This window comes from Arachis ipaensis, chromosome B1 (assembly GCF_059453495.1).
Source record: "Arachis ipaensis isolate K30076 ecotype BB chromosome B1, ASM5945349v1, whole genome shotgun sequence".
Taxonomy (NCBI): Eukaryota; Viridiplantae; Streptophyta; class Magnoliopsida; order Fabales; family Fabaceae; genus Arachis; species Arachis ipaensis.
The window spans coordinates 111,715,120-111,734,320 of NC_142436.1; the positions used below are offsets into that span (position 1 = coordinate 111,715,120).

Sequence of the window (19,201 nt, forward strand, 5' to 3'; positions counted from 1 at the left end):
AAGAACTCATTTCTTCTGAGTTATCCCATTATTCACAGGATTTCTTTCAGAAGTATACATGAACTGGTTATTTGCAACCATCTCAATGAATTCCTAGGCTTCTGCAGGTGTCTTCTTCAGATGAAAGGATCCATCAGCAGAGTGATCCAATGACATCTTGGACAATTCAGACAGACCATCATAGAATATACATAGGATGCTCCATTCTGAAAGCATGTCAGAAGGACACCTTCTGATCAATTGCTTGTATCTTTCCCAAGCTTCATAGAGGGATTCACCTTCCTTCTGTCTGAAGGTTTGGACTTCCACTCTAAGCTTGCTCAACTTTTGAGCTGGAAAGAATTTGGCCAAGAAGGGATTGACCAACTTTTCCCAAGAGTTTAGGCTTTCTTTAGGTTGTGATTCCAACCATATCCTAGCTCTGTCTCTTATAGCAAAGGGGAAAAGCATAAGTCTGTAGACCTCAGGATTAACCCCATTAGTCTTAACAGTGTCACAAATTTGCAAGAATTCAGCTAAGAATTGATGAGGATCTTCCAATGGAAGTCCATGAAACTTGCAATTCTGTTACATTAGAGAAACTAATTGAGGCTTAAGCTCAAAGTTGTTTGCTCCAATTGTAGGAATTGAGATGCTTCTTCCATAGAAGTTAGAAGTCAGTGCAGTAAAGTCACCAAGTACCTTCCTTGCATCTCCACCATTGTTGTTATTTTCGGCTGCCATGTCTTCTTCTTTTTCGAAAATTTCTGTAAGGTCCTCTCCAGAGTGTTGTGCTTTAGCTTCTCTTAGCTTCTTCTTTAGAGTCCTTTCAGGTTTAGGATCAGCTTCAACAAGAATGTTCTTATCCTTGTTCCTGCTCATATAAAAAAGAAAAGAATAGAGAAGAAGAGGAATCCTCTATGTCACAGTATAGAGATTCCTTTCTGTGAGTAGAAGAATGGAGAATAGAAGACAAGTGTTAGTAAATAAATAAAATAAATAGAAAGATATGAGAGGGAGAGTTATTCGAATTTTAATTAAAAGAAAAGAAAAATATTTTTGTTTTTATTTTAATTATAAGTTAGAACTCAAAATTTAAGATGAGAAATAAAAGTAATTTGAAAACTAAATAAATTAATTAATTAAAAATATTTTTGAAAAAGTTGTTAGTAATTTTCGAAAATTAAAGAGAGAAAAGTAGTTAGGTGGTTTTGAAAAAGATAAGAAATAGTAAACCTTTAAAATTAAAACAAACAAATCAAATGATTAATTGAAAAAGATTTGAAAATCAATTTTGAAAAGATAAAAAGTTAGAAAAAGATTTTGAAATTGAATTTAAAAAAAAAAAGATATGATTGAAATTTATTTTGAAAAAGATTTGAAAAAAAATTAAAAAGATTTTATTTTTGGAATTAAAGTTGATTACTTGACTAACAAGAAACTAAAAGATATGATTCTAGAATTTAAAGATTGAACCTTTCTTAATAGGCAAGTAACAACTTGAAAATTTTTTGACTCAACATTAATTGTTAGTAAAAGTTTCGAAAATATGAAATAAAAGTAAGAAAAAGATTTTGAAAATCAATTTTTAAAATTTTCGAAAAACATGAAAGAAAAATGAAAAAAGATTTGATTTTGAAAAGATTTGAAAAAAAGATAGAATTTTTAATTTGAAATTTTGACTTGATTAACAAGAAACAACTAAAATTTAAAACTTTTGACTAAATTAACACAAAATTTCAAAATTTATGAGTAAAATAAGGGAAATATATTATTTTTTATTTTTTGAAATTTTTAATGAGGAGAGAGAAAAGTAATAAAATAACACAAGACATAAAAATTTAAGATCAAAACAAAAAATGCATGCAAGAACACTTTGAATGTCAAGATGAACACCAAGAACACTTTGAAGATCATGATGAACATCAAGAACATATTTTTGAAAATTTTTAAGAAAAGAAAAACATGCAAGATACCAAACTTAAAATTTTTTAAACTTTAAACACTAGTAATTCAAAAGTGCATATGAAAAACAAGAAAAGACACAAAACAAGAAGATTTAAAGATCAAACAAGAAAAATCATCAAGAACAACTTGAAGATCAAATAAGAACATAATGCATATATTTTCGAAAATTAAAGAAAAATTAAAAAGATGCAATTGACACCAAACTTAAAATTTGACACTAGACTCAAACAAGAAACACAAAATATTTTTTGTTTTTTATGATTTTATTAATTTTTTTTGTATATTTTTTGAAATTTTTTTTTGGAAAAAGAAAATAAAGAGATACAAAATTTTTAATAAGAATTCCAGGAATCATGCAATGTTAGTCTAAAGCTTCGGTCCAAAAGAATTAGACATGGCCAAATAGCCAGCCAAGCTTTAGCACAGCATTACATACAACAACCAAATTGATAGGAACCAAAAGGCTCCTGCAAAGATAAGTGGAAACCTCGGTCCAAAAGATTAAACATGGCTTAACAGCCAGCCATGCTTCAACATATCTTATGAAAATCTAGAATTCATTCTTAAAAATTCTGAAGAACAAAATTTTTTTGAATTTTTTGAAAACACAAATTTTTTTATTATTTTTTTCGAATTTTTCAAAAATTAAAATAAAAAGTTTAAACATAAAATAAAATTACCTAATCTAAGCAACAAGATGAACCGTCAGTTCGCCAAACTCGAACAATCCCCGGCAACGGCGCCAAAAACTTGGTGCGGGAAATCGTGATTCGCACTTTTCACATCTCCGCACAACTAACCAGCAAGTGCACTGGGTCGTCCAAGTAATAAACCTTACGTGAGTAAGGGTCGATCCCACGGAGATTGTCGGCTTAAAGAAAGCTATGGTCATCCTTGTAAATCTCAGTCAGGCAGATTCAAATGGTTATGAGATTTTGATAATTAAAATATAAATAAAACATAAAATAAGATAAAGTTACTTATGTAATTCACTAGTGGAAATTTCAGATAAGCGTATGGAGATGCTTTGTTGCTTCTGAACCTCTGCTTTCCTATTGCCTTATTCCAACCGTATGTTACTTCCTTTCATGGCAAGCTATAGGATCCTCTCAGTGAAAATGGTCTTCTACGGTTTCTGCATGGCTAATCAATTGTCGGATTTCTCGTCTCGGATAAAAAATATCAGGTACAGCTACCGCATGGCTAATCATCTGTCGATTCCCGCTAGCATCGGAATAGGATCCATTGATCCTTTTTCACACTATCACTGCGCCCAACATTCGCAGGTTTGAAGCTCGTCACAGTCATCCCTTACCAGATCCTACTCGGAATACCACAGACAAGGTTTAGACTTTTCGGATCCCAAGAATGCCGCCAATTGTTCTAGCCTATACCACGAAGATGCTAATCTCACAGAATCGGTCTGTGTATTAGATATCCAAGAGAATATACTCCGGCTGTCGACCAATGACTACGTTGAACATCATGTAGACCGCTTTGTGATTGTCAGGCACGCGGATCTTGGTTAAGCAAGTAACGAAGATAGTGGGTGATTGTCACGGGTCACCCCTTCATTCTGACTTAACTGAATTAAGAACAAGAGTATATCTTGGAGAAGAAGTAGGCATGAATTGAGAGAAAAACAATAGTACTTGCATTAATTCATGAAGAACAGCAGAGCTCCACACCTTAATCTATGGGATGTAGAAACTCCACCGTAGAAAATACATAAGTGAAAAAGGTCTAAGCATGGCCGTGTGGCCAGCCTCCAATGTCTAAGGACTAAACGTCCAAAGATGAAAAAGTCTGAATACAATAGTAAAAAGTGTTATTTATACTAAACTAGTTACTTAGGTTTACAGAAAATGAGTAACTAAGTGCAGATAGTGCAGAAATCCACTTTCGGAGCCCACTTGGTGTGTGCTTGGGCTGAGCATTGAAGATTTTTCGTGCATAGGCTGTTCCTGGAGTTAAACACTAGCTTGGGTGCCAGTTTGGGCGTTTTACGCCAGAAAGTTTTAGGCTGGCTTTGGACGCCAGTTTGGGCCATCAAAGCTCGGGCAAAGTATAGACTATTATATATTTCTGGAAAGCCCGGGATGTCTACATTCCAATGCAATTAAGACCGCACCAATTGGGTATCTGTAACTCTAGAAAATCCATTTCTAGTGCAGCAGGGTCAAAATCTAACAGCATCTGCAGTCCATTTTCAGCCTCTGAATCAGATTTTTGCTCAGGTCCCTCAATTTCAGCTAAAAAATACCTGAAATCACAGAAAAACACACAAAATCATAGTAAAGTCTAGAAATGTGATTTTTGAATAAAAACTAATAAAAATATAATAAAAAGTAATTAAAACATACTAAAAACTATGTAAAAACAATGCCAAAAAGGGTATAAATTATCCGCTCTGAGGTTACATTTGAGTAAGCAGTGATGATTCAGTGTATTATGCTCGGCAATGAGGTGGAGGTGCATGAGTTGATCCCTCAGTAGTTTTACACAGTAGCTGACAAGTCCTCCATCACTGCAAGGCTGGAATTCCCTCACTTCATCTACCGCTTACGTGCAGCAGCTGGAGCTCTCATTGAGGGAGATACCCCGATCGATGATGAGAGACCGATCACAAAGAAGGGTATAGAGCACGCAAGGGAACCCGTGCAAGAACCGCAGCAACAGTCAGTTCGACCGCCTCCACAGGATCTTCTGGAGATGCCACAGAGGATGTACTTCCCTCCCTGTGATTACTGGGATTAGTTGACCACATCTTTAGGGGAGCTGACATCATCAGTTGATCAACTAAGGCTGGAGCATCATGATCAATCTGCTCTCCTCCATCAGATGATGGAGGAGCAGAGGAGGCAGGGGCGTGACATTGATGAGCTTAAAATCTCCAGAGGATTCTTTGGAGGGAGCAGCAGCCACCATCACTGAGTTGGTTGAGTTTCATTCTACCTTTCCTTTATCTTATGTTTGTTTTGAGTATTTTGTTCCATTATTTGTTTTCTTGTCTGAGTTTGCATGATCACCCTTAGGATTTCTTTGCTTTATAGTTTAGTAGTTTATTTTTGAAAATTTTTCAAGATTTCTTATGTATTATGCATCAAGCTTAAAAAGAAAAATCTATTGAAAAAAAAGTAGTAGAATGCACGAGACCTTGAGTTATATTATGAGTTATCCTAGTTACTTTGATGCGGTGGTATCATCTTTATTTCTGAATGTATGAACTGAACAGTGCATATTTGTTATTGGAGTTGAGTATATTGGTTCTTGAGGAACAGGAACTTACTGAAGTATTATAGATTCTCTGAAAAAAATAATTCTTGAAGCAAAACAAACAGCAAAAAGAAATAAAAAAGGTCAAAAGAAAAAGGTCCAAGGTTTTGAGCATCAATAGTTAGGAGGGTCAAACTTGATCTAAGAGCTCAAAAGAGTAGTCTTCCCTAACCATATGCTTGTGGTGTGCTAGTGTCAAGTAACCTGATGTGAGTATTTATACCGGTTCAGAATATAAGCAAATAATTTCATTCTGAGCATAGTCCAAACCGATATTTGATCCTCAAATCAAAGTTTAATTTTTGGTTGTCACAAGTCCAACCCAATAAAAATAACCGAGAGTATTAGTCCTGGGTCGTATTCTCAAGGAATTGTAGTGATATATGCATATTATTGGTTATGGTATCCAACGGGTGGGTTGGTTGATAAAAGGGCAAGAAAATAAAGAAAACAACTAAAGAAAGCAATTACTAAAGAGAGACATTCATGGCAAGGATTGAGAATCTAGGATTTCTATCCTAGTCACTAATCATGTCACAATACATATCAAGAATTTATCCTATTTAGTCAACTCTAACAATGGAAGAAGGTACAATGTTATCTTCACACGAGAGAAAGTCAAATAAGACTAGTTAATCTCAATCCGAAAATCCTAATCAACTTACTAATTGAATTAGCAAGAGATTAGAGTCAATGGAAATAATATTAACTAACAACTCTAGATCACCAATCTAAATTGGGTATTAATGACTCAAGATTGCCTAATTTCTTTTTCCAAGCCGAGAATGCTCAAAAATCTACTCTAACATCCAACCAACCATTTTGTCAATCACTTGGAAGGCATAAAACGAAAGTATCATAAATTGCAAGAAATATTAAAATCTACTACTACCCAATTGCAAGAACATAACAATGACAACTCAAATAAGCAAGAAAAGAACATAAAACCTCAAATTGCAGTAAAGGAAATTAAAATCAATAAAAGTATTTATAAAATAAAAAGCGGCACAAAATAGAAATTAAAAAGAGGAACTAAGAAAATTAAAGCAAAATCAACAAGGAAAAGTAAAGGAAACTAAATCAAAACAAGTAATTAACCTAATTTCTAGAGAGAAGAGGGAGCTTCTCCCTCTAGAACTAACCTAAGGCATGTTTTCTACACTCTAAATGCTCTCCCTTTATCCAATCTTCAATTCTGCATGAAATACCCTCAGAAACGATTTGGATTTGGGCTTAGGAAGCTCAAAAATTGCCCCCAGCATTTTCACTTTAATGAGGTCACGTGCTGGCTGTGACACGTACTCATGGGTCACGCGTAGGCGTCGTCTAGCTTTTTCTTATCATGCGTACGCGTCATGTCACGCATACGCGTTGTAAGGTCCCACATCGGTTGGGGAGGGGAACGAAGCATGCCTTATAAGGGTGTGGATACCTCTCCCTAGCATGACGCGTTTTGACGAGTGAGTGTGGGGAGCTTCGGCTATCATCCTTATCGTCAAAGGCAAAACCGTGAGACCTTGTGTGCCAAAGCGGACAATATCATGCTAGCGGGAGGTCTGGGCTATTACACGTGTCATGTTACGCGTACGCGTCGCCTTCGACGATGCACCTCTTCACGCGTACGCGTCTGTCACGCATGCGCGTCGCTCTAAGCACTCCAAATCCTTGTTTTTCCATGAATTCTCCACTTTGCATGCTTTTTTCTTCACTTCTTCCATCCAATACTTGCCTTATGAACCTAAAATCACTCAACAAACACATCAAGGCATCGAATGGAATTAAAGTGAATTAAATTTAGCTATTTAAAGGCCTAAAAAGCATGTTTTCACACTTAAGCACAAATTTAGGGAGAATTATAAAACCATGCTATTTCATTGAATAAATGTGAGAAAAGTTGATAAAATCCCCCAAATTAAGCACAAGATAAACCACAAAATTGGGGTTTATCAAACCTCTCCACACTTAAACTAAGCATGTCCTCATGCTAAACTCAAGAAAGAAACAAAGGGTATCAACATTTATTCAAAGCAGACTACCTAACTGCAACCTATCTAAATGCAACTATCTAAATGAATACAACTGCTTGGTCAAAATAACTCAATTCCCAAGAATACATATATGAACATGAGGGCTAAAGGTATTAACAACCAAATCAAATCCACAATTGAATTGAGTTATTGAAAAGATCTTAACAACTTGCAAGAAAGGAGATGATCATAGGTGACAACATGTAATTGAGCAATCGAACCCTCACCGGATGTGTATCCGCTCTAGTCACTCAAGTGTATAGGGTTGATTCACTCAATTCTCCTCTAATTATACTTTCTAAGATTTTTTTTTCATCTAACAATCAACAATTATTTCATGCATGCATACAAATATCATGAGGACTTATCCATAGGTTGTAATAGGGTTAGGGTCAAGGTAAGATTGTATTTGGTTAAGTGGACTAGAATTTAAATCTTTGATTAACTTAAACTTCCCACCTAACCTATGACAACCTATACTATTTAAAGCAATCCTAACTACCCATTCTTCACTTTTTCATACACTTATGCATTTTTTTATCACAACACATATGCATTAATTATTATTGAACTTCACTTTGGGGCATTTTGTCCCCTTTTATTGCTTTTATTTTTCTCTTTTTCTTTTTTTTCTTTTATATATTTTTTCTTTTGTCTTTATCATTTTTTTCAAGCTAAAATATATATAAGAGCATCAATGCATATGGTTTAAACATTCAATGCATGAGTATGTACCCAATTCCCAAAATCTTTAATGAAAATATAAAAACACTCTTTTATCCCAACCAATATTCCCAAATTTCCCATACTTGAATGATATACACACTCACTAGCCTAAGCTAATCAAAGATCCAAACAAGAGGCATTTATTATTTTTTGCTTTAAAGCTTGTAATCTGCTAAAATTAAGAACAAATGGGTTTAGCATAGGCTCAAAGTTAGCTAACAATGGAAGATAAAAGGTAGGCTATTTGGGTAAGTGAGCTAATTGAAACAATGGCCTCAATCATATAAGTGCATTCATACACAAAATAATGGACATAAAGAATCAAACAAATCAAAGATTACAATCATAGAAAGAGAATAATACACACAAGAATGAAAATAAGTGGTTATATGATGTAACCACACAATTAAGGCTCAAAACTCACATGCTTGTGTTCTTAAGCTCAAAAACATGATCCACAATGTGTATAATTCAAGCAAGTTCAAAAAAAGAAAAAAAATTTTCAAATCAATTGGGGTGCCTGATAAACCCATATTTCATGAGTTCTTTTGTGCTTAATTAGAGTGATTTATTCAACTCTTCACCTACTTATTCACATTAATTGCATGGTTTTACTTTCCCTTCCTTATTATGTCATGTTGTGAAAAACATGTTTCCTAAGCTTTAAAAATTAATTATTTTAATTACCTTTATTTCCATTCGATGCCGTGATTAGTGTGTTGAGTATTTTCAGATTTTCTAAGGCAGAATGACTTAAAGGATGAAAAAGGAAACATACTAAAATGGAAGGAGAAAGCAAAACGGAGCTTTAAAGAAACTGGTATCCACGCGATCGCATGGATGACGCGATCGTGTGCCAAGCACGAATCAGCAGCGACGCGGCCGCATGACTGACGCGACCGCGTGGCAAGGAAAAGCTCCGAATGACGTGACCGCGTGACCCACGCGGACGCGTGACAGAGGCCACGCACCAGAAATTACAGAATACGCCCCCAGCGAATTCTGAAGCCCTTTTTGGCCCAGATCCAAGTACAGACAGCATAGATGATGAGCGGATAAGTTATACGCTTTTTGACATTGTTTTTAGTATGTTTTTAGTAGGATCTAGTTACTTTTAGGGATGTTTTCATTAGTTTTTATGTTAAATTCACATTTCTGGACTTTACTATGAGTTTGTGTGTTTTTCTGTAATTTCAGGTATTTTCTGGCTGAAATTGAGGGACTTGAGCAAAAATCAGATTCAGAGGTTGAAAAAGGACTGCTGATGCTGTTGGATTCTGACCTCCCTGCACTCAAAGTGGATTTTCTGGAGCTACAGAACTCGAAATGGCGCGCTTCCAATTGCGTTGGAAAGTAGACATCCAGGGATTTCCAGCAATATATAATAATCTATACTTTGGCCAAGAATTGACGACGTAAACTGGCATTCAACGCCAGCCTTCTGCCCAAATCTGGCGTCCAGCGCCAGAAAAGGATCCAAAACCAGAGTTGAACGCCCAAACTGGCACAGAAACTTGCGTTCAACTCCACAAATGGCCTCTGCACGTGTAACACTCAAGCCCAAGCCCAAGCACACACCAAATGGGCCCCGGAAGTGGATTTGTACATCAATTACTTACTCATGTAAACCCTAGTAGCTAGTTTATTATAAATAGGACCTTTTACTATTGTATCAGGTATCTTTTGATCATCTTAGGATCTTTGGATTATCTTTGGACGTCTGGTTCTTAGATCAGAGGGGCTGGCCATCTCGGCCATGCCTGGACCTTCACTTATGTATTTTCATACGGTAGAGTTTCTACACTCCATAGATTAAGGTGTGGAGCTCTGCTGTTCCTCAAAGATTAATGCAAAGTACTACTGTTTTCTATTCAATTCATCTTATTTCGCTTCTAAGATACCCATTCGCACCCAAGAACGTGATGAAGGTGATGATTATGTGTGACGCTCATCATCCTTCTCCTTTACGAACGCGTGCCTGACAAACAACTCCATTCTACATGAAATAAAGCTAGAATGAGTATCTCTTAGATCTCCTAACCAGAATCTTCGTGGCGTAAGCTAGAATGATGGCGGCATTCAAGAGAATCCAGAAGGTCTAAACCTTGTCTGTGGTATTCTGAGTAGGATTCAATGATTGAATGACTGTGACGAGCTTCAAACTCGCGAGTGTTGGGCGTTAGTGACAGACGCAAAAGGAGGGTGAATCCTATTCCAGCATGATCGAGAACCGACAGATGAATAGCCGTGCCGTGACAGGGTGCGTGAGCATATGATTCACTGAGAGGAGGTGATGTAGCCACTGACAACGGTGATGCCCTTGCATACAGCCAGCCATGGAAAGGAGTAAGACTGATTGGATGAAGATAGCAGGAAAGCAGAGGTTCAGAGGAACGAAAAGCATCTCCATTCGCTTATCTGAAATCCCTGCCAATGAATCTACATAAGTATCTCTATCCCTTTTATTGTTTATTTTAATCTAATAAAGTATCATGTTTAAATCCGCCTGACTGAGATTTGCAAGGTGACCATAGCTTGCTTCATACCAACAATCTCCGTGGGATTCGACCCTTACTCACGTAAGGTATTACTTGGACGACCCAGTGCACTTGCTGGTTAGTTGAACGGAGTTGTGTCCACACATAGAGCCACAATGAGGATTCAATACAATTATATATTGTTAATCTCACACAAGTACAAAGAACATGGAACACAATTTCGTGCACCAAGTTTTTGGCGCCGTTGCCGGGGATTGTTTGAGTTTGGACAACTGACGGTTCATCTTGTTGCTCAGATTAGGTAATTTTCTTTTTATTTTCTTTTAAAAAATTTTTCAAAAATATTTTCAAAATTTTCTCATCTGTTTTCGAAAAAAAATAAATAAATAAAAATGTTTTCAAAAATAAATTATTCTATGGCTTCAGAATTTTTAAGAATGAATTCTAGTGTTTTATGAAGCATGTTGGAGCCTGGCTGGCTGTAAAGCCATGTCTCAATCCTTATACTCAAGAGAAGAGCTTCTTTGTCTTTCTTAGCCAATTGGCTGTTGAATGCAAGGAATGTCAGGCGTGTCATGTCTGAGTTACATACTAAAGCTTGGCTGGCTATTAAGCCATGCCTGACCCTTTGATTGGAGTTTTAGAGCATAAGATTCCTAGAATTCATATTAAAAATTTTGAATCCTTATTTTTCTTTTTTCTAAATAATTTTCGAAAAATATAAGTTAAAAATCCAAAAAAATCATAAAATCATAAAAATAAAAAAATATTTCATGTTTCTTGTTTAAATCTTGAGTCACATTATAAGTTTGGTGTCACTTGCATATGCATCTTGCATTTTTTCGAAAATATCATGCATTCATAGTGTTCTTCATGATCTTCAAGTTGTTCTTGGTAAGTCTTCTTGTTTGATCTTGATGAATTTTTGTTTTGTGTCTTTTCATGTTTATCATATGCATTCTTGAATTCTTAGTGCGTAAGCATTAAAGAATTCTAAGTTTGGTGTCTTGCATGTTTTCTTTGCATTAAAAATTTTTCAAAAATATGTTTTTGATGTTCATCATGTTCTTCATAGTGTTCTTGGTGTTCATCTTGACATTCATAGCATTCATGCATGCATTCATTATTTTGATCTAAAAATTTCATGCATTGCATAATTTTCATGTTTTTCATAAAAATTTCAAAAATCAAAAAAATATCTTTCCCTTTTTCTCTCATCAAATTCGAAAATTTGAAGTTGACTTTTTCAAAAATTTTTAAAATCAAGTTGTTTCTCATAAGTCAAATCAAATTTTCAATTTGAAAATCTTATCTTTTTCAAAATCTTTTTCAAAATTCAAATCTTTTTCAAAATTTTTAGTTATTTTCGAAAATTCCAAAAATATTTTTCAAAAATCTTTTTCTTATTTTTAAATCAAATTTTCGAAAATAACATAAACAATTAATGTTTTGATTCAAAAATTTGAAGTTTGTTACTTGCTTCTTAAGAAAGATTCAAACTTTAAGTTCTAGAATCATATCTTGTGATTTCTTATGAATCAAGTCATTAATTGTGATTTTAAAAATCAAATCTTTTTCAAAACTAATTCCTATCATATCTTTTCAAAATATCTTCTTATCTTATCTTTTTCAAAATATCTTTTCAAAATATCTTTTCTAACTTCCTAACCTCTTATCTTTTCAAAAATTTGTTTCAACTAACTAACTAACTTTTTGTTTGCTTCTTAACTTTTTCAAAACTACCTAACTAACTCTCTCTCTCTAATTTTCGAAAATATCTCCCTCTTTTTCAAAAATTTCTTTTTAATTAACTAATTATTTTTATTTTTTATTTTTTATTTCAAAAATTTTCGAAAAATACTAACAATTTTCAAAAACTATTTTCAAAAATCACTAACTCTTTTTCAACATAATTTTCGAAAATTCCCTTCCTCCCCCATCTCATTCTATTTATTCATTCATGTCCTAACATCTCATCTCACATTCCAATCCTCACAGTTGTGTTTCTTCCTTTACATCACATCCTTTATCTCCCCCTCTTCTTCTACCTACAAAGGGATCCCTACACTGAGGTATAAAGGATCTCTATTATTATTATTATTATCATTTTTCTGGCCATTCTTCCTTGTCATATGAGCAGGAGCAAGGATAAGAACATTCTTGTGGAAGCAGATCCAGAACCTGAAAGAACTCTGAAGAGAAAATTAAGAGAAGCTAAAATACAACAATCCAGAGATAACCTTTCAGAAATTTTCGAACAGGCAGAGGAGATGGCAGGCGAAAATAATAATAATGAAAGGAGGATGCTTGGTGACTTTACTGCACCTAATTCCAATTTACATGGAAGAAGCATCTCCATTCCTGCCATTGGAGCAAACAACTTTGAGCTGAAACCTCAATTAGTTTCTCTGATGCAGCAGAACTGCAAGTTTCATGGACTTCCATCTGAAGATCCTTTTCAGTTCTTAACTGAATTCTTGCAGATATGTGATACTGTTAAGACTAATGGAGTAGATCCTGAAGTCTACAGGCTCATGCTTTTCCCTTTTGCTGTAAGAGACAGAGCTAGATTATGGTTGGATTCTCAACCCAAAGACAGCCTGAACTCTTGGGATAAGCTGGTCACGGCTTTCTTAGCCAAGTACTTTCCTCCTCAAAAGCTGAGCAAGCTTAGAGCTGATGTTCAAACCTTCAGACAGAAAGAAGGTGAATCCCTCTATGAAGCTTGGGAAAGATACAAACAGTTGACCAAAAAGTGTCCTTCTGACATGCTTTCAGAATGGACCATCCTGGATATATTCTATGATGGTATATCTGAGCTATCAAAGATGTCACTGGACACTTCTGCAGGTGGATCCATTCACCTAAAGAAAACGCCTGCAGAAGCTCAAGAACTCATTGACATGGTTGCTAATAACCAGTTCATGTACACTTCTGAAAGGAATCCTATGAGTAATGGGACGCCTATGAAGAAGGGAGTTCTTGAAGTTGATACTCTGAATGCCATATTGGCTCAGAATAAAATATTGACTCAGCAAGTCAATATGATTTCTCAGAGTCTGCATGGAATGCAAGCTGCATCCAACAGTACTCAAGAGGCATCTTCTAAAGAAGAAGCCTATGATCCTGAGAACCCTGCAATATCAGAGGTAAATTATTTAGGTGAACCTTATGGAAACACCTATAACTCAACATGGAGAAATCATCCAAATTTCTCATGGAAGGATCAAAAGCCCCAACAAGGCTTTAATAATGGTGGAAGAAACAGGTTTAGCAATAGCAAGCCTTTTCCATCATCAACTCAGCAACAGACAGAGAACTCTGAACAAAATGCTTCTAATTTAGCAAATCTAGTCTCTGATCTATCTAAGGCCACTGTAAGTTTCATGAATGAAACAAGGTCTTCCATTAGAAATCTGGAAGCACAAGTGGGCCAGCTGAGTAAAAGGATCATTGAAATCCCTCCTAGTACTCTCCCAAGCAATACAGAAGAGAACCCAAAAGGAGAGTGCAAGGCCATTGACATAAGTGCCCTGGCCGAACCTGTGAGAAGAGGAGAGGACGTGAATCCCAAGGAGGAAGACCTCCTGGGACGTCCAGTGACCAATAAGGAGCTTCCCTCTGAGGAACCAAAGGACTCTGAGGCTCATCTAGAGACCATAGAGATCCCATTGAATCTCCTTATGCCCTTCATGAGCTCTGATGAGTATTCCTCTTCTGAAGAGAATGAGGATGTCACTGAAGAGCAAACTGCCAAGTTTCTTGGTGCAATCATGAAGCTGAATGCCAAATTATTTGGCATTGATGCTTGGGAAGTTGAACCTCCCTTGTTCATCAATGAACTAAGTGATCTGGATCAACTGACATTGCCTCAGAAGAGACAGGATCCTGGAAAGTTCATAATCCCTTGTACCATAGGCACCATGATCTTTAAGGCTCTGTGTGACCTTGGTTCAGGGATAAACCTCATGCCCCTCTCTGTAATAGAGAAATTGGGAATCTATGGGGTGCAAGCTGCTAAAATCTCACTAGAGATGGCAGACAGCTCAAGAAAACAGGCTTATGGACAAGTAGAAGATGTATTAGTAAAGGTTGAGGGCCTTTACATACCTACTGATTTCATATTCCTGGATACTGGAAAGGAAGAGGATGAATCCATCATCCTAGGAAGACCTTTCCTGGCCACAGCAAGAGCTGTGATTGATGTTGACAGAGGTGAAATAGTCCTTCAATGGAATGAGAACCCCCTTGTATTCAAAACTCAAGGATCTCCCTCTGCAACCATGGAGAGGAAGCAGGAAAAGCTTCTCTCCAAGCAGAGTCAACCAGAGCCCCTACAGTCAAACTCTAAGTTTGGTGTTGGGAAGCCACAACCAAACTCTAAGTTTGGTGTTGAACTCCCATATCCAAACTCTAAGTTTGGTGTTGGAGAGTCTCAACAAAGCTCTGCACATCTGTGAGGCTCCATGAGAGCCCACTGTCAAGCTATTGACATTAAAGAAGCGCTTGTTGGGAGGCAACCCAATGTTTATCTAATTCTTATTTTTATTGTTTTTCATGTTTTCTTAGGTTCATGATCATGTGGAGTCACAAAATAAACAAAAAAATCAAAAACGGAATCAAAAACAGCAGAAGAAAAATCACACCCTGGAGGAGCATCTGTCTGGCGTTCAAACGCCAGAACAAAGCATAGTTCTGGTGCTGAATGCCCAGAATGGGAGCAACCTGGCGCTGAACGCCCAGAATGGGAGCATCCTGGCGCTGAACGCCCAGAACAAGCATGGTTCTGGCGTTCAACGCCAGAAATGGCAGCAAAGGGGCGTTGAACGCCCAAAATAGGCACCAACCTGACGCTGAACGCCCAGAGTTGTGTGCAAGGGCATTTTACATGCCTAAATTGGCGCAGGGATGTAAATGCCTTGACACCTCAGGATCTGTGGACCTCACAGGATCCCCACCTACCTTCACTCACTCTCTTCTCTCTTCTCAATCATCCTCTATTCCCAATAAACACTCATCCTTTCTGTCTTCCATTTACCACTCACACCCATACACCCACTTATCTTCAAAAATTCAACATCTCTTACCCACCCAATCCCACCCATATGGCCGAATACACACTCCCATCCATCTCCTCCATATCTTCTTCATTCTTTCTTCTTTTGCTCGAGGGCGAGCAACATTCTAAGTTTGGTGTGGTAAAAGCATAGCTTTTTTGTTTTTTCCATAACCATTGATGGCACCTAAGACCAGAGAAACCTCTAGAAAGAAGAAAGGGAAGACAAAAGCTTCCATCAAGGTTCTATAGCTTAATGGTAGAACATTTGACTGCAAATCAAGAGATCCCTGAGATACCTCAGGGGATACATTTTTCCACACAATTATTGGAAGAAACTAAGGGTGGAACATCAAGAGCACTCCATCATCCTTCATGAAATCAGAGAAGATCTAAAAGCAATGAAGGAGGAGCAGCCAAGGCAAGGAAGAGACATAGAAGAGCTCAAGGACATCACTAAGGTGGACTCATTCCTTGTTCTTACTTTCTCTGTTTTGCGTTTTCTGTATTATGTGCTTATCTATGTTTGTGTCTTCATTACATGATCATTAGTAGTAGTAATTATGTCTTAAAGATATAAATGTCCTATGAATCCATCACCTCTCTTAAATGAAAAATGTTTTAATTCAAAAGAACAAGAAGTACATGAGTTTCGAATTTATCCTTGAACTTAGTTTAATTATATTGATGTGGTGACAATGCTTCTTGTTTTCTGAATGTATGCTTGAACAGTGCATATGTCTTTTGAAGTTGTTGTTTAAGAATGTTAAATATGTTGGCTCTTGAAAGAATGATGACTAGGAGACATGTTATTCGATAATCTGAAAAATTATAAAAATGATTCTTGAAGCAAGAAAAAGCAGCAAAGAACAAAGCTTGCAGAAAAAAAAAAAATAGGCGAAAAAAAAATAGAAAGAAAAAGAAAAAGCAAGCAGAAAAAGCCAATAACCCTTAAAACCAAAAGGCAAGGGCAAATAAAAAGGATCCCAAGGCTTTGAGCATCAGTGGATAGGAGGGCCTAAAGGAATAAAATCCTGGTCTAAGCGGCTAAACCAAGCTGTCCCTAACCATGTGCTTGTGGCGTGTAGGTGTCAAGTGAAAACTTGAGACTGAGCGGTTAAAGTCAAGGTCCAAAGCAAAAGAAGAGTGTGCTTAAGAACCCTGGACACCTCTAATTGGGGACTTTAGCAAAGCTGAGTCACAATCTGAAAAGGTTCACCCAATTATGTGTCTGTGGCATTTATGTATCCAGTGGTAATACTGGAAAACAAAGTGCTTAGGGCCACGGCCAAGACTCATAAAGAAGCTGTGTTCAAGAATCATCATACTGAACTAGGAGAGTCAATAACACTATTCGAAATCTGAAGTTCCTATAGATGCCAATCATTCTGAACCTCAATGGATAAAGTGAGATGCCAAAACTATTCAAGAGGCAAAAAGCTATAAGTCCCGCTCATATGATTGGAGCTCTGTTTCATTGATAGTTTGGAATTTATAGTATATTCTCTTCTTTTTATCCTATTTGATTTTCAGTTGCTTGGGGACAAGCAACAATTTAAGTTTGGTGTTGTGATGAGCGGATAAGTTATACGCTTTTTGACATTGTTTTTAGTATGTTTTTAGTAGGATCTAGTTACTTTTAGGGATGTTTTCATTAGTTTTTATGTTAAATTCACATTTCTGGACTTTACTATGAGTTTGTGTGTTTTTCTGTAATTTCAGGTATTTTCTGGCTGAAATTGAGGGACTTGAGCAAAAATCAGATTCAGAGGTTGAAAAAGGACTGCTGATGCTGTTGGATTCTGACCTCCCTGCACTCAAAGTGGATTTTCTGGAGCTACAGAACTCGAAATGGCGCGCTTCCAATTGCGTTAGAAAGTAGACATCCAGGGCTTTCCAGCAATATATAATAGTCCATACTTTGGCCAAGAATTGACGACGTAAACTGGCGTTCAACGCCAGCCTTCTGCCCAAATCTGGCGTCCAGCGCCAGAAAAGGATCCAAAACCAGAGTTGAACGCCCAAACTGGCACAGAAACTGGCGTTCAACTCCACAAATGGCCTCTGCACGTGTAACACTCAAGCTCAAGCCCAAGCACACACCAAGTGGGCCCCGGAAGTGGATTTGTACATCAATTACTTACTCATGTAAACCCTAGTAGCTAGTTTATTATAAATAGGACCTTTTACTATTGTATCAGGTATCTTTTGATCATCTTAGGATCTTTGGATTATCTTTGGACGTCTGGTTCTTAGATCAGAGGGGCTGGCCATCTCGGCCATGCCTGGACCTTCACTTATGTATTTTCATACGGTAGAGTTTCTACACTCCATAGATTAAGGTGTGGAGCTCTGCTGTTCCTCAAAGATTAATGCAAAGTACTACTGTTTTCTATTCAATTCATCTTATTTCGCTTCTAAGATACCCATTCGCACCCAAGAACGTGATGAAGGTGATGATTATGTGTGACGCTCATCATCCTTCTCCTTTACGAACGCGTGCCTGACAAACACCTCCGTTCTACATGAAATAAAGCTAGAATGAGTATCTCTTAGATCTCCTAACCAGAATCTTCGTGGCGTAAGCTAGAATGATGGCGGCATTCAAGAGAATCCGGAAGGTCTAAACCTTGTCTGTGGTATTCTGAGTAGGATTCAATGATTGAATGACTGTGACGAGCTTCAAACTCGCGAGTGTTGGGCGTTAGTGACAGACGCAAAAGGAGGGTGAATCCTATTCCAGCATGATCGAGAACCGACAGATGAATAGCCGTGCCGTGACAGGGTGCGTGAGCATATGATTCACTGAGAGGAGGGGATGTAGCCACTGACAACGGTGATGCCCTTGCATACAGCCAGCCATGGAAAGGAGTAAGACTGATTGGATGAAGATAGCAGGAAAGCAGAGGTTCAGAGGAACGAAAAGCATCTCCATTCGCTTATCTGAAATCCCTGCCAATGAATCTACATAAGTATCTCTATCCCTTTTATTGTTTATTTTAATCTAATAAAGTATCATGTTTAAATCCGCCTGACTGAGATTTTCAAGGTGACCATAGCTTGCTTCATACCAACAATCTCCGTGGGATTCGACCCTTACTCACGTAAGGTATTACTTGGACGACCCAGTGCACTTGCTGGTTAGTTGAACGGAGTTGTGTCCACACATAGAGCCACAATGAGGATTCAATACAATTATATATTGTTAATCTCACACAAGCACAAAGAACATGGAACACAATTTCGTGCACCAATAGACCAGAGGTTATAAAGTGTGGGAATACTTCCATTCAAAGAGAGCACGCATATTTTTACCTTTCAATGATTTAGATTTAGTTGAGAGGGAGATCTTCTCTCTCTCTTTTAGGATTTAGGATTTAGGATTTCTTCTTGTTTTAAGAGTAACTCTGGATCCCAGGTTTAATGTTCTTTTAGTATTACTTCTATTTATTTATTCCAACATTTGAATTGATTATTATAATTTGATTTATGAATTCTCTCATGTTACAGACTGTTATTTGAATTAATGATAATTGAGGTATTTTCAGTTTATGATTGTTCTCTTTGATTTAAGTTACCATTGCTTCCCATCTAAGGACCTCTTTATCATTCCAGCAATTTTACTTTTCCCCTTTTGGTTCTGGTTAAGAATTTAGTAACTCAACAGTTAT

General features: G+C 36.9%; 2 non-coding genes across 2 annotated transcripts; one reads left to right on the top strand and one right to left on the bottom strand.

The window, feature by feature from the left end:
• The first annotated feature begins 210 nt into the window (after positions 1 to 210).
• LOC148577941 (small nucleolar RNA R71) lies at positions 211 to 318 on the top strand. Its single transcript, XR_015903745.1, has one exon. It is a non-coding gene; the product is annotated as a small nucleolar RNA R71 (small nucleolar RNA).
• Positions 319 to 13,140: 12,822 nt separating this feature from the next.
• Positions 13,141 to 13,248, bottom strand: LOC148577942 (small nucleolar RNA R71). The gene has a single exon (XR_015903293.1). It is a non-coding gene; the product is annotated as a small nucleolar RNA R71 (small nucleolar RNA).
• Between the last annotated feature and the right edge of the window lie 5,953 nt (positions 13,249 to 19,201).